We start from the raw sequence: 14073 nt of genomic DNA on the forward strand, positions 1-14073 counted from the left end.
GGTGACTTTGAAGAGTTACTTCACATGGAGCTCTCCTGTGAAGAAGATACAATCTAACTTTGATCCTTTTGTTTATACTTTTAGTTAGAAATCTTAAATTGATTGAAATCCAAAAGTAGGGAAAACAGACCAAGTCTTATCTGTTTGAAGACTATATAGAATGACATAGATAGCAAAATACAATTCAAGTAACTGCTGCATATTAACAAGTAAAAAAGGCATAACAATTTTGGGAAATAAATCAAATTTTCATTTTGTTCTACTATGCAAATTGACAGTATATCTACCTGTTTGAATAAAATTGTATCCAATACACTAAAAAAACCTCTATGAAGTTGATTTCACTCATAAGTAATGGGTGGAATGTACCAATTCAAAATGTTTCTCCTTAAGTCCAAAAGTAGAGGTCATTATGACATACAGAAAAGTCACATTACCTCTGCATACTTCCACTTCACCATGTTAATGACATTAATAGTACTAGATAACAGAAGGAATGTAAATGCTCCAGAGAAATCAAACGGACCCTAATCAGGTGAAAGTGATTGATGACCAATGGATTCGGTCAGTAATAATCCCACCTGTGCCCTTATCATAGATAAAGCTGCTAAGAGACTGATTGACTTGTTAATCATTGGAGATTAAGCATGAATTTCAAGCTTTAAATTAAAGTCAGGATTTGGAGATATTTGCAGTGACCTTAGGTCATATTGTTTAGCATCACAACTTATTTCGTGGAAAATAAAGCAGAATTATGTAAAGTGCAAATCTTATCCAGTAAACTGAAAGATGATGTATGATAGAGTTCACAGTCATGTATACCAGTATATAACAACCTATCATACCAATGCATTTTGCATACCAAATTTCAAATCATTCCAATGACATATCCCCAAGTTTCAGCTAATGTAAATTTATGGAACAGGTACAACAGACAACAATGAAACTCATAAGCAAAAGGTTTAAATATGACAGCATCGAATTCCCGAAAGGATTATGAATACTCCTATTGCCTATGCTTGAACAGTTTGGTTGAATTACAGAAAAAAACTTTTCAAGCAGCCACCCCCTTTAGCAAAGTCAAAAGGTGCCCCCTCTTTGGAATTCCTAGATCCCCATTGACTCCCCAATAGTAAAACCCAAATTTCAATGCAAGTTTTAAACATCTAGAGAAACCTGATGATGATTCATAATCTGTTTACAATGTTGTTGTGAAAGGTAGATAACTTTATATGTCTTATATTCTATTTTAATGACAGCTTGAAGTAGCTTTGAAATTCTAACTGATACCTATTCTTGCAGTAAACAATATTTTTTTCGATTTGTGAAAACTGAAGCTTGGGAAAATTACACAACTAGTATTACAAGATAAAATTTCATATCCCTTTCTAATCATCATCCCAAAGATTTGATAATGTAGTAATGGATATAGATTTATATTAGGCTAGTCTCTGTGGTGTGTGTGTAATTACATGTGAGGAGGTCAGTATTAAAACTAAAAATATATTCCCTACGAGTGGATAATCTTTAAGCTCTACTTATTTGACAGTATGATAATCAGTGCCCAGTATTCAAATTAGTCAAGTTGTCCGCCCAATAAGTTCTTAGAGAGTTTGTAGCCATGCAAAGACCATTAAATACAAAGAGAAAAAGTATGGTGTATATGTCAAAGAAACAAAAACATTTGGGATAAAAATATCAGCCCAAGGCCATGCATTGGTCTTCAATGAATGATACAAGGTAATCCTCATACCACAAATCAGGCTGCAGCTGGCCCAAAAACATCTTTATACACAAGTAGTTTGAAAGTTTGTTTTTTCCTAGGTTCCCCATGCCAAAAATTAAAAAGGGTATATAACTACCACAAATTCTGTGGATCATAAGTTACTGGAACTATGCACAACCACATGTTATGTCCTGACTACCTATATAGTTTCATGGAATTTGGTGCAGTAGTTTTTGAGATTGCACTTACAAAATTGTGAGGGACAGGACAAAAACAATATGTTTCCCTACTAAAATGGAGGGGAACAGAATTACAATTTTCCGACCAAGTACCAAAGTATTCCAATTATATCATACCCATAACACGTTTTCCAAATACACTTAAGCTAACAACTAACGTCTGCATATTAATTACATCAAAATTCAATGTCTCATTACGATGTTCTAACACCTTGCAAGACAGATATTACAGAATTATTCTACTTTATTTTGACAAATTTATACTAACACCTGATAATTTGTTGGAATTCCTGAAGGCTATTTCACCTTATGTTCGACCTATAGGCTATAGTTGTGTATTAATGATTAAGATGAATCGTTTTTCTCACAACAAGTGACAATTCAAATATCCTCATTGGAATTCTCCTAGACTATTTTAAATGGAGAATCATGTTATCTTATGTATCAGAACATGTCCTAAGAAAAAATTATTTACATTTTTGGTGTGAATTTTTCTCTGTCTGAAGTATTCATGTTCCATCATTACTGAGCTAAATGTAATCTTGAAGACAAATTCCTCTCTTCCGAACAAGCTAGCCAGTACATTAATTTAAACTAGTGTGTACTATACAAGTAGAATATACATTTAACACTCTAGTTTGGTGTATATTTTGGTGTTTTTGTAATCCCCTCTTAACACCCCCTTAAAAAAAACAATAGGAATTTAGTATCAACCAGCATAAGGCTAAAACAGTCATAAGTTTCTTGCATTTATCACAATAAAGATGTTGAAAATTTCAAAATTCATCTTCCCCTGTCCCCCTCAAAATCTACCATTACCTCTAAAGCACCCCTCTTACCTAATGACCTACTTAAAATAAAACATACATATACTGTATCTATTGTTGATACACAAATAACAAATCATACTGTTTTCCTTACTCAATCACTAATCCTGTGTATGTTATTGCAGTGAGACTAACCTCTCTCTATTAAGTACTTCATTCTTCTACGATAACATCTAATATCTACTGTCAAAACAATTTCCATGCTGCAATTGTGATCTCAGAATCCAAAGAAATTTGCATTAATTTTGGCATCTCTTTTTCCAAATTTGTTTTTTAGACTTTTATGATTCGCTATTATATTTTCCACCACCACTTTTATTTAAGGAAGTAGACCTAGGGTAAGGGACAAAACTCTTACAAATCATTGGAATGTTTGTGTTTAGCATTTTACGTCAATGTCATGTAAGCATCAAAGTAACTTGGACTGATTTCATTCTGTGTCAAATAAAAGCTTGACAGGCTTTGGTGAAATTGAATATGATACAAACATATCACTGATTTCACGAGTTATGTCCCTTACCCTAGGTCTACCTCCTTAAATAAAAGTGGTGGTGGAAAATATAATAGCGAATCATAAAAGTACAAGAAGTTGTAGAAGTACATGTAGCTGTCCATATAAGAATATTTAAGTGGTGATACATGAGTCGAAAGATGACATATTTTCATTCCTAATAATTTACTTGAAATGGTTCAGAGTATTTTCAAATAATTGGGGCCAAGGGGAATGTTTACATTTTGTTGTAAGGGAAAATAATTCCTTAATACGCAACATTCCATCACTAAAATGTCAATATCTTACATCCTACTAAAAAATATGTTACCATAATGGAGAGTGCATTTCTCAATCTCTCAGTTATATTTGTGTGAAACTTATCAATAGACCATCTTAAGGAGGTAGACCCAGGGTAAGGGACACAACTCTTACAAATCATTGGAACGTTTGTATTCAGCATTTTACATCAATGTCATGTAAGCATCAAAGCAACTTAGATTAATCTCATTCTGTGTCAAATGAAAGCTTGATAGCCTTTGGTGAAATTGAATATGATCAAACATATCACTGACTTCATGAGTTATGTCCCTTACCCTAGGTCTACCTCATTAATTTCAAGCACAAACAATGCAGAGTAAACATAAACTGCTTTTCCAAATCTGCAATAACTGAAAGCATCATACATAATTTTTTATACATACAATACCAGAACTTCCTTTCTGACACAATTTTTGGTTGATTAACAGCAGCATTTAAATTCCAAGCAGTGTACATGTTATGCATACATGTAAAAGTACTTTCCAAGACACCATATCTGAATGTTCAGTATCAAAATAAACCAAATGACTATCTTGGTATCCTTAAGTCCACTTACACCATGATAAAGAACTGTCTTAAGTCAGACCAAGGACTATAACTGCCGATCAAACATACAGTCATAAATGTCACAAAAATCAATACTATACAGACTAGGTCACATGACCATACTTTCAGACCAGGATTCTGATCTCATAGAAAGCAAGCAGTTTAGAAGTGGGCTCATGATTATTCAGTGTAGACCAAAGGAATTATAGTTTACTCCTACATTGTAAGTTCAACTTCATTATGTATATAAGTCATAAGAATTCTTATAGATTGTAACAAGTTTAAAATCCTCAGCAAGTCATTGCAAGACAGAGAAGAAGATCATAGAAACAGTTGGAGGATGAAGATGACAAGTCTCACATCATCGAAACGGAGGAAGAAGATGACAAGTCTTACATCATCGAAACAGATGGAGGAAGAAGATGACAAGTCTCACATTATAGAAGTAGTCCAGGTATTATAAAATCTACTAGAAATGTTTCAACATCTTTTCAAGATAGAAGTGTCAAGACAGAATAAATGACACTTCTTAATAAAAAATATTATTTTGAAAGGAAAAGAAAGCTGATTGGTTTCATCGATCATGAAGAACCATAAACCTTAGCTTTACGTCTAAGTCTTTTGTTACAGTACTACAGCTTCTAAACATAACTAAAACTCTTCTTGAAACTACATCTACATCATGTAATCTAAACACAATACTTTTTTTTTGTTATGAAATTATTGAGAACAAAGATACTGACAATTCAATAATCTAATCAAAAGATTTTTGTGGGGAAAAATTTAAAATTTACAATCAGTGTACTTAAAAGCAAGATAAAGAGAAATAAACACCCATTCAAACTAAAGTAAACAATGGAAAATTACAATTTGACGTTTATAACAATTCACGACAAAGGTGCAGATCAAATACTAAAACCCTCTTAGAATATTACACAATTGAGGGATGCAGTAGTTTATCTTAAGGTGCACAGCTCTGACACTCTATCACTCTTCAGTAAACACTAGAATAGATTAATGTCCCCTTGTTTATATTTAATTAATGATAAAATAATCTCTTTCTTTATTTCAATATTTACATTCTTGACAAAATAAATACAAAGATAGTGTACAAACAGAGACTGTTTATAATATTTTTACTTCCTTATTAATCAGGGATGTGTTTTTTTTTCTTGGTAAAATGCTAGACCACTTGATCATATCAAGGTTCCAAACAAGGGTGTGGTGCGGGGGAGTCTTGCTTTAATGGAAGGGGTCCCTTCACAGCTGCAACAAAATTTTTGAAAAAAATGGAGGGTTTTCATAGAAACTGGCAGATTCAAAACTCTTTTAATTATAAAATTTTGACATGTATATAACATGTATAGAACAATTGGGAAAACACACTCTCTTAATTTTTTTTTTATGGAAAGTGGTGTGTGAATCCACCAAACACATCCCATGTTTTGAAAGTCATGCACACACAGAATCATTTAATCTGAACCAAACATTGGTCCACAGATATTTTTTTTTTAATTCAAATAATGATGTGTATATACATCAAACTTTTCATGAAATAACCACATCATAATAGAATAAAATGAGAAACAACACTAACACTCACAGTATTTCAAAAGAAACTCATGAGTGAAATTTCAGGCCCCTCCAAACTATATGGTATTACGGTCATACCTCTAATTGGGGGTATTGTATGCAATTCAATCCATTTGTATTTTGACCACATAGATAAATGATTTTAAGACCCATGAAATTAGAGGTGTCTGATTTGGATCCGATGATCAGCGAGTTGATAAATAGGGCCAAGTACATGTACCTAGATGTTTTCTTTTTTAGTCCAAATTTACCATAACCAACACAGGTTGGAATGAACTAGTATTATACGATGTATTATATTATTCATATGCACTGACTGACAATGACATCAGCCATCCAACGATTCTAAACCCACCTTTCAAAATATAACCTCCCTGATCATGTAAGCAAGTAATTTAAAAAGTTGGAAATTTTGCCCTCTTGTGACTGCATCTACATAAGATAAAGTCACCAGGTACACTTAAATGGTAAATTTAATTTAACGACACAATCAAAAGCATGCATAACAAATGGGACTTTTCTTACGTTTAATTAGGTAAGATTTGTACCATCTACATGCTAAAGGAATTCTAAATCATGGACTAGATTTACCTGATATTGAACAGAGGCCAAGCAATCATTATACAACCACTGACTTAAGGGGATAACTTCAAACTTATACTTTGCCTTCAACAATATTTTCTTCCAGTATATATTTTAAGTCTAAAACTCATCAAGAAATTATGTGTGTACTAAGATAACAATGTAAGAAATGGTTAATTAACATTAAATTTGATTACGTGAGACAGAAAGTTCCAGACACCTATTGTTAGAGGTGGAATACCTACTAATTCAGTTTGTTTGGCCTCAGAGCAGGTGTGGAAGTCTTTAATGTGAAGTACCATATGTATCAAGTAAAATGTTTTTAAACATTTTATGAGGAAAATATTCTATTTTGGTAAACAAATAACTTCTTTAAAAAACGGAACTTCAACAAAAAAGGTGTTCACTATTCAAAAAAGAAAATTGAACAATGAAAAAAAAATCAAATTTTGTATTCTACACTAATGAGTATGGCTGAGTTGATTTTTGACCTCCAACGATGAAAAAAATTGTCACCATTATAATTACACCTAAATATACTTCTAGAAATATTTATTGTGATCAATCTCAATAGATCTCAACAAAGGACTTAAACCGTATATAGTCAACAAAAGGCATATCTTGTATACATAATAAGTGTAATTATATGTTTCGGACAACCAACCTTGTGGCCCACTGGTCAATTTTACCTGGGTATTGAATGTGAACCTCTAATTATAAGAAGTTGGAATGCACAAAACAGTTAATATCTTGCTCACTGTAATTATATATGGCCATAAAAGGCACAGGTTCACTCAACATGTTAAGGGGAATATAAAATGTGTTTAAAGCTTCCAGGGTTTTTTTTATCGGAAATTTCTGTACCAAGTTAGGACCATTGAGGTTGTTTCCTGTTTTCGCCTTGATGTTGCCATTTATCATATGGCCTTTCCTTCTTGCATTCGTCCTTATGACTTTTGCCTAAAGTCTGCCTATCCATTGGGTAATTTTGTTATTTTATTCACATCGAATAGCCAATGAAGGTATATAAAGAAACATCCAAACTTTAGTACAGAAGGAGTGAACCTCATTTTAAGTAAGAAGAATGGAGTCATAGGCACAATAAATAACACCAAATATGACGCCAGTCTTCAGAATTGGAAGAAAAGTCATGTACGTAACAGCTTTGAAATGTCAACAACGGAGAAGATTCCGCCAGAGAAATACCACTGAAACTGTATCAGAGCTTCATTGTTTGTATAAACTCTGCGCCAAATAAACAAGTCTTCCAGCAGCTGGTATACAAATTGACCCCGATTTTTTTTCTTTCGACCTTCTACGTTTCTAACATTATACACTTGAATTAGATAAAGATTTGTTTAAGATTGAGAGAAGAATTTGGTACAAGATTCATGAATAGGATTCTGTTTCCTGAAAAGACCAGTAATTAGGCTATAAAATACTACAGCAATGTGAGAATCTGTAAGCTTCATTCCATAAGTGTTTTGCCTGTCAGCAGGGTTGGAGTGTGGTATAGAAATCCAAACACATAGTGCTTAAACATTTATATAAATTATTAGGGACAGGAAATATCCTTAAATGACATTCAGTTATACCCAGATACAAAAATTGAAATGTGCAACTCCCTCAACATGGCAAAATAGCTTTGATACAAACTTCGTGCAAAGGTGAAAAATGCAAACTAATAGACTGAAAACCAATGTCTAAAACACCAGTCGGACAATCAAAACAGCTTGAGACATAAATGCTGGATCCAGAAATTTACAAAACAGGATCCGTAATCCTGGGCTGTAATTTTTTTCCTAAAAAAAAATGACCAAAAAAAAATGAACTTGTGTTGGTGGTGTAATGCTTTAATAGTTAAAAAGTTGCTTGATTTTCTCTCAAACATGATTTAACGAGGTCTACAAAAAAAAGCAGAAATTGGCAAATCAAAAGTAAATATACAGTAAAAAAAGAATAGTAAAGGTTAAATCTGGATTTGAAAAAAAGCAGAAAAAAATCATGTCTGATCTATCGAACCATAATGCTTTCAGTACACTTTTAAATGTTTTAACCAACAAAATATATCATCTTAAAAAAATACTGAATTTCAAAATGGGAGCAGGTTCATTTTTTGATCCACGGTGAACTATCTACGGACACTCTTAAGAAAACCACTGACATACTCATAACCAATCTTTAAAGATTTCGGTCTTTAACAAGAAAACCATAACAGAAACATTATAGGTAAATTTAGAAAAGAACAAGTACATCTGAACTCAACAATAAATGTCATCCATGATTGTGACTAAACTGATGGCACTTCTTCCACCAGCATTGTCAAGAAAGTCATAACATGCAATTAGCCTCAGTAATATTCTTGTTTATGTGGTTAAAATCTTAATATGGACATTCTACATTACAGGGACAAGATGATTGACAAGGAAAAGATAACAACAAGACAAGATTCATTAATCTAACTATTTTAACAATGAATTCTTTCAAAATTTTCTTCAAAAACCAGTATTGAACAGTATGTTCTATAACAGTTTTGATGGAAAAGAAAAACCCTATGCAGAGGTTCAAATTTTCTTATCAAGAGCAAAAAGTCCTGGACTTTTGTTTTAAATCTTAAATGAAAAGTCCCCCAAGAGAAAGTGAAAGGTCCTAGATAAGGGTAAAAATCAAGCATGTTGGGTCCAGGTAAATGAAATTTTAATGGTCCTGCATCAGAAATTAAAGGTCTCACACCTTGGATCAGTGATAATTTGAACCCCTTCTACCTAATCAAATTTTAATAGATATCAGTTTCATCCTTTTCCTCCCATTGATGTAAAACATCTAATTTCCTTTTCTTCTTTGATATATTTATCCACATCACATGTTCTTATGAAACATGTTAAATAATTTCCATTACAGGAATATTAATTACAGACCCACCAAACCTTGGACAAAATTTCCAGTATACCAAATTGAAAAAGAGACTTTATAGTAAATACCTATATATATATAGAACTAACTTTGCCATTTTTTTCAAATCTACAGCTATCATCCAAAGCAATAAAAAAAAACATGTTTAAAAACCACAACAATGAATCACAAAACATCTAGCTATCACTCTTTTGTTTCACTCTGCAAACATATGACCTTAATTTGATAAAGATTCCTCTTTCAACACTTCAAAAACCTCATAATGTTGTAATGTGCATGAAAACATGTAACAAATTCATGATAATCAGTTATCTCATTCTCAAGAAACAAAATAGATTGGCAGTAACCAGAGGTGTTACACAAAACATACACAAAACACACAAATTGTGTAGATACTTACATTAAACCTTGATTATTGTTAAGAATGTATTCCTCGACAGTAAATAAAAGGGTATACACTAACACAATAATCCAAATTCACTAAAGTTTTGAGTTGAAAGCATCTAGATTCCATTGTTTAGCAATTTCCACTCAAGTTTTTATCACAAATTGTTTCTATTTTTAGCTCATGGCTTTCCTCGTAAAAATCATAACCCTTTACCACAAGAAAAACACTAAAAGAGAAACAATCAAAGACAACATGTAAAAACAGATGAATTAAATTCCACAAAACAACACAAAAAACTTCGCACATGCCTCCATGTAATTTTGTACTATACACACAATAATATTTGAATTACCAGTAACCATAGCTATCAGGTTACTTCGGCAGGATTTCTGTGTTTCTCCTGTCAAAATATAAATTTCTCCACATGCAACCAAATCTGATACCTCATCAGAGAGTAAGAATGTTGATAAAGAAACACTTTTCTGATTACAATCAACTTTTGAAGTGCTCTAGGCTTGATTATGTTTTAACATTAGCGTTGCGTAATGAATCCATAGAAATTAGAGTTTCATTTGAAATTAATTCAAGATAAATTGTTGATTATTCGGTTTTAATTTCTAGGCGATGCTTTTAACAGTTTCTTTATTGGTAGGTAAACCTTGTTTTTGCCTATCCTAATATCAATTTGCAGTTTTGCTATGTACAAAATTAACTTAAGAAATCCAGCGTAATTTTTTTCTCTACAATTCTTTCTATTCAACCCCAAAAATTCATAAATATTACAAATAGCACATTTCTAAAAATAGCATAATCTATCTTTACATTAAATTTTGAACGTTGAAATAGCCATTTAATACAAGTCAATTCTTTTTTCATATGAAAGGAAAAAGGTTCAATAATTCTTTCCAGAGCTTTAAGAGAAAAAATCAAATCAAATCAAACTGGGTATTAAGCTATAACAAATTCAACCAATGAATTAATGGAAGTTAGTACACTACCTCATTATAGGAAGGGATTTGGTACACCAACTAAGGTTCAATGTGAAAGCTAAAGAAAACTGACAGACATGTTTTATCTCATGTCAATATTAAGAAATTAGTAGCAAACTGCACTGAAACACCATCTCTAATTATTTTCACACCTCCTGAGTTTACAAGGAACTGTCAATCAGATAAAAAAGGGAGATAATTCTACATACATGATTTGTTTCCTGCTTAAACATTAAATATCACATTAATGAATAGAATTTTGTTTAGCATAATTTTTCAATCAACTGGTCAGAAGCCAATACAGCAGAACAAAATTCCAAAAGAAAATTCAAGATTTTTCTAATTTTAAAAGAAAATAAAGCTGAACTAGATATTTGGTCTCTAAAACAGACTTAGCTTAATAAAAAAAACCTCATCAATCAAGAATTAAAACAAAACAACAATCAAGTCCCAAGATTTCCAACTGATGCTGGTATTTGTTGGTATTTGGTATTTACCAGAAGAACTCATTCACCCAACAGTCTGCTCAAGTCATTATATCATTTTTCATGAAGATGAAGATTACGCTGTTTTCCTGCTGACAACTTTCAATGATTTCTGAGCATATTTTGGAATGGTTTTCAAATTCAGCAGCTAACATTTCATGGAGGATAAATTATTACACCCTCACCTGACTGTAATTTGTTAAAGAATCATTTTTCAAAGTTGCCAAAGAGGAAAATTCTCCGCCATTCTGCCTCTGGTGTAGGATCTAAATGATCGATAGCGACAAACAAAACAGTTCTTCTTTCCAATATAATATACAAGAAATTTGTTGCAATCATTTACAGAAAGTTCTATCCAATTTAGCTAAAAAAAAAACCATGAATGTTCATTTTTTTACATAAGATCTGAACTCCTAATCTGAAAAGAATAATTCCTGTAAAAAATGTACAGATGAACTTTTTTAAGACAGTAGACTTTTTTAATGGATTAACATAAGACTCAAATCACATGCAATATCAAAAGTTAGAAGTATATCTCAAGAATCTTCTGAAGGACCAGACACTCTGTGAACATGCCAGGAATGGTTCTATATAAGTTAAGACTTCTTCTGCCTTTAAACATTTCTGTTGATGAACAACCATTATGTACTACCAATAATGAAAAAAAACAACTTTCCCACAAATATGAATGACTTCTTATGACTTCTTCTTCGGTCCACAGAAAGAAAACTTTTAATACTATTATCAAATACTAAAGCACTTTCTAAAGGAACAAAGTTATTCAATTAAAAGATGTAAATTATCATAACACATCACGTTTCCAAAATTTAATAGGTTCATATTTTATACATCTGGAACTAGATTATTAATATTATCTAAAGAAGGTGTACAAGCTAAAAATTATATTATATAAAGATTGACAATTTAGAATTTTGAATGGCCTTTATATTGGTTTAAAGTTGAGAACAATGTCAAAAGAGGGTTTCACTCAGTGCAAAAGAAAATAGCTTTCGGTACTACACAATGGATTTAGTGTCATTTGCCAAACTATTTATTCTTGTGTCGCCATATTCATCATTTGAAAATTACATTAAATTATATGTTAAATATACCTTTACACAGTCGGGTGTGCGATCATCATGTTTTCAGTGACAACTTCAATAACCGATTCTCACATCAAACCTGTATACATTTTAAACAACTGGACCCATTCCGACATGGCATTAACACTCTGAACAATAACGCTTGTGAAAAAATTCAATACTCTTTTTTTCTGACTCAATACATTTTTTCTCTTGATAATATTGGAAGGTAGTGCAAGGAAGACAAAAAAAATCTTTGTAAATTTAAAATATTTAAAAAACTGAATGTCAACACTTGAAGCCTTAAATCGATTCAACAAAACTGTCTCATTCAACAATGGGGTCCAAAATGTTACCAAACATTCAATTTTAGTCTTTGCCGTAACCATAACAACCTACTCATATATTCAAATAAAGGAGTTAGCCATTGTTATAAAAGCTGTTGGCATTTTGTAAAGAATATTTACTCTACTTTAAGCGACAGAGAACAGTTTTAAGACCATTTTATACTATACTTGGAGTCTGCAATATTTACAACAAAGAGAGCTGGTGACTTTTCAAAGGTATAAAAAGGAGGATTATGATATGACTATGTAAATTTGAATGAAAGTGACATTTCAGCAAAAGTCTTTCCCACAGAATAAAAAAACATGTAGAATTTTGCTCCAATTTCAAGTAAAAACTTCAGTCCTTAAATAAGATCTTGTCCAATCTTGTCAATTCTGTATCTATTTTTTTCATTTTCAATTTTGGAGGCAATAAATTGCTTCCAGATACCAAGTAATCTCAGCTTTAGTGTCTCATGTTTTGTCCATTGCAATGCAAAAAAAAAACAACAATTAAATGATCTGTATAGTTGCTTCTTGATTGCAAACCAATATAGCTTGTTTTTTGAGTTTTTGAATGGCATAATACCTTTCATAATTACTATCTACAGGAGGTCTACATACACTGTTTCCGTTTAGACTCAAAATGTTTTTTATGCATACTAACACACAAAGCTTTCTACGTCAAAAACTGGTAAATAACTGAGGCACATTTAAACGTCCATGATAGTTAAATCCACAGACGAAATTTTATGAGATTATTGCCATATAATATGAAAATGTATCGGTATAGAGGAATACCAAAAATGAAACAACTACACAAAAAATGGAAGGATTAAAGACAAGATCGAGCAAAATCAGAGATGAAAAGAAAAACAAACATTTTCATCTAAAATAAAGTTGCCCCACTGGATTAAAAACAGTTTTAGACTACTGGAATACCAGAATTCTCCACTTTCATCACTTGCCAACATATCAATAATAACTGCTACAAATGTTATATACAGCTAATGAAATGAAACAAATACACACACGTTTAAAAATAAATGTCAGAAAAGCAACAAAAATCTAAATCTAGACCAGGTGCACTAGTATGGCAACAAAACTGTAACACATTAAATTCAAAATATCATCAAATCTTACACTTACAGCATAGCGTTACAATATGAAAATTTTCCTTGCAAAAACAAATAAAACATGCCTTACCACAAAATCATTTTAAAGCCTCAAGTTTCACAACAACAGAGGACTCTAAAAATCTAACTTGAACAGGTATTAAATTGACTTTTGTGATCATGTGTAGATAGATGTTGACACAGAAGTGTGAATTAAGTAATTGGTAAACATTTGACAAAGTCGTTAGTCTCTCCTAATCCACAACTCCTCTTGTACTAAGTCAATATTGGCTGGTTAGAGCTGTTTTCATGGAGGTTGAGGTCGTATCCTGGTATTTATACAGAAAAGAACTGAAATTCAGGCAAGAGTTGAGCAGTATTTGTAAGCCAATGTCTACCAACCATACAAGCTTTCCACGAAGCTTATATTGCTTAAAGACAATTTCATAAG

At 31.9% G+C, this 14073-nt stretch overlaps 1 protein-coding gene across 4 annotated transcripts in view; it reads right to left on the reverse strand.

Moving 5' to 3' along the window:
* Positions 1-14073, reverse strand: part of LOC148617804 (brother of CDO-like) — an 82963-nt gene that overhangs the window by 34375 nt on the left and 34515 nt on the right. The window contains exon 1 of one of the 4 annotated variants that reach the window (XM_088585376.1): positions 9638-9826. The exons of the other annotated variants lie outside the window; for them this stretch is intronic. The gene's annotated coding sequence lies outside the window, so the exon portion shown is untranslated. Of the gene's footprint in view, positions 1-9637; positions 9827-14073 lie in introns of those variants that run through there. 4 annotated transcript variants of the gene reach the window in all.

The sequence above is a fragment of the Perna viridis genome, chromosome 5 (assembly GCF_037379345.1).
Source record: "Perna viridis isolate PV_CMFRI_1.1 ecotype Kerala chromosome 5, ASM3737934v1, whole genome shotgun sequence".
In the NCBI taxonomy this organism is placed as follows: Eukaryota; Metazoa; Mollusca; class Bivalvia; order Mytilida; family Mytilidae; genus Perna; species Perna viridis.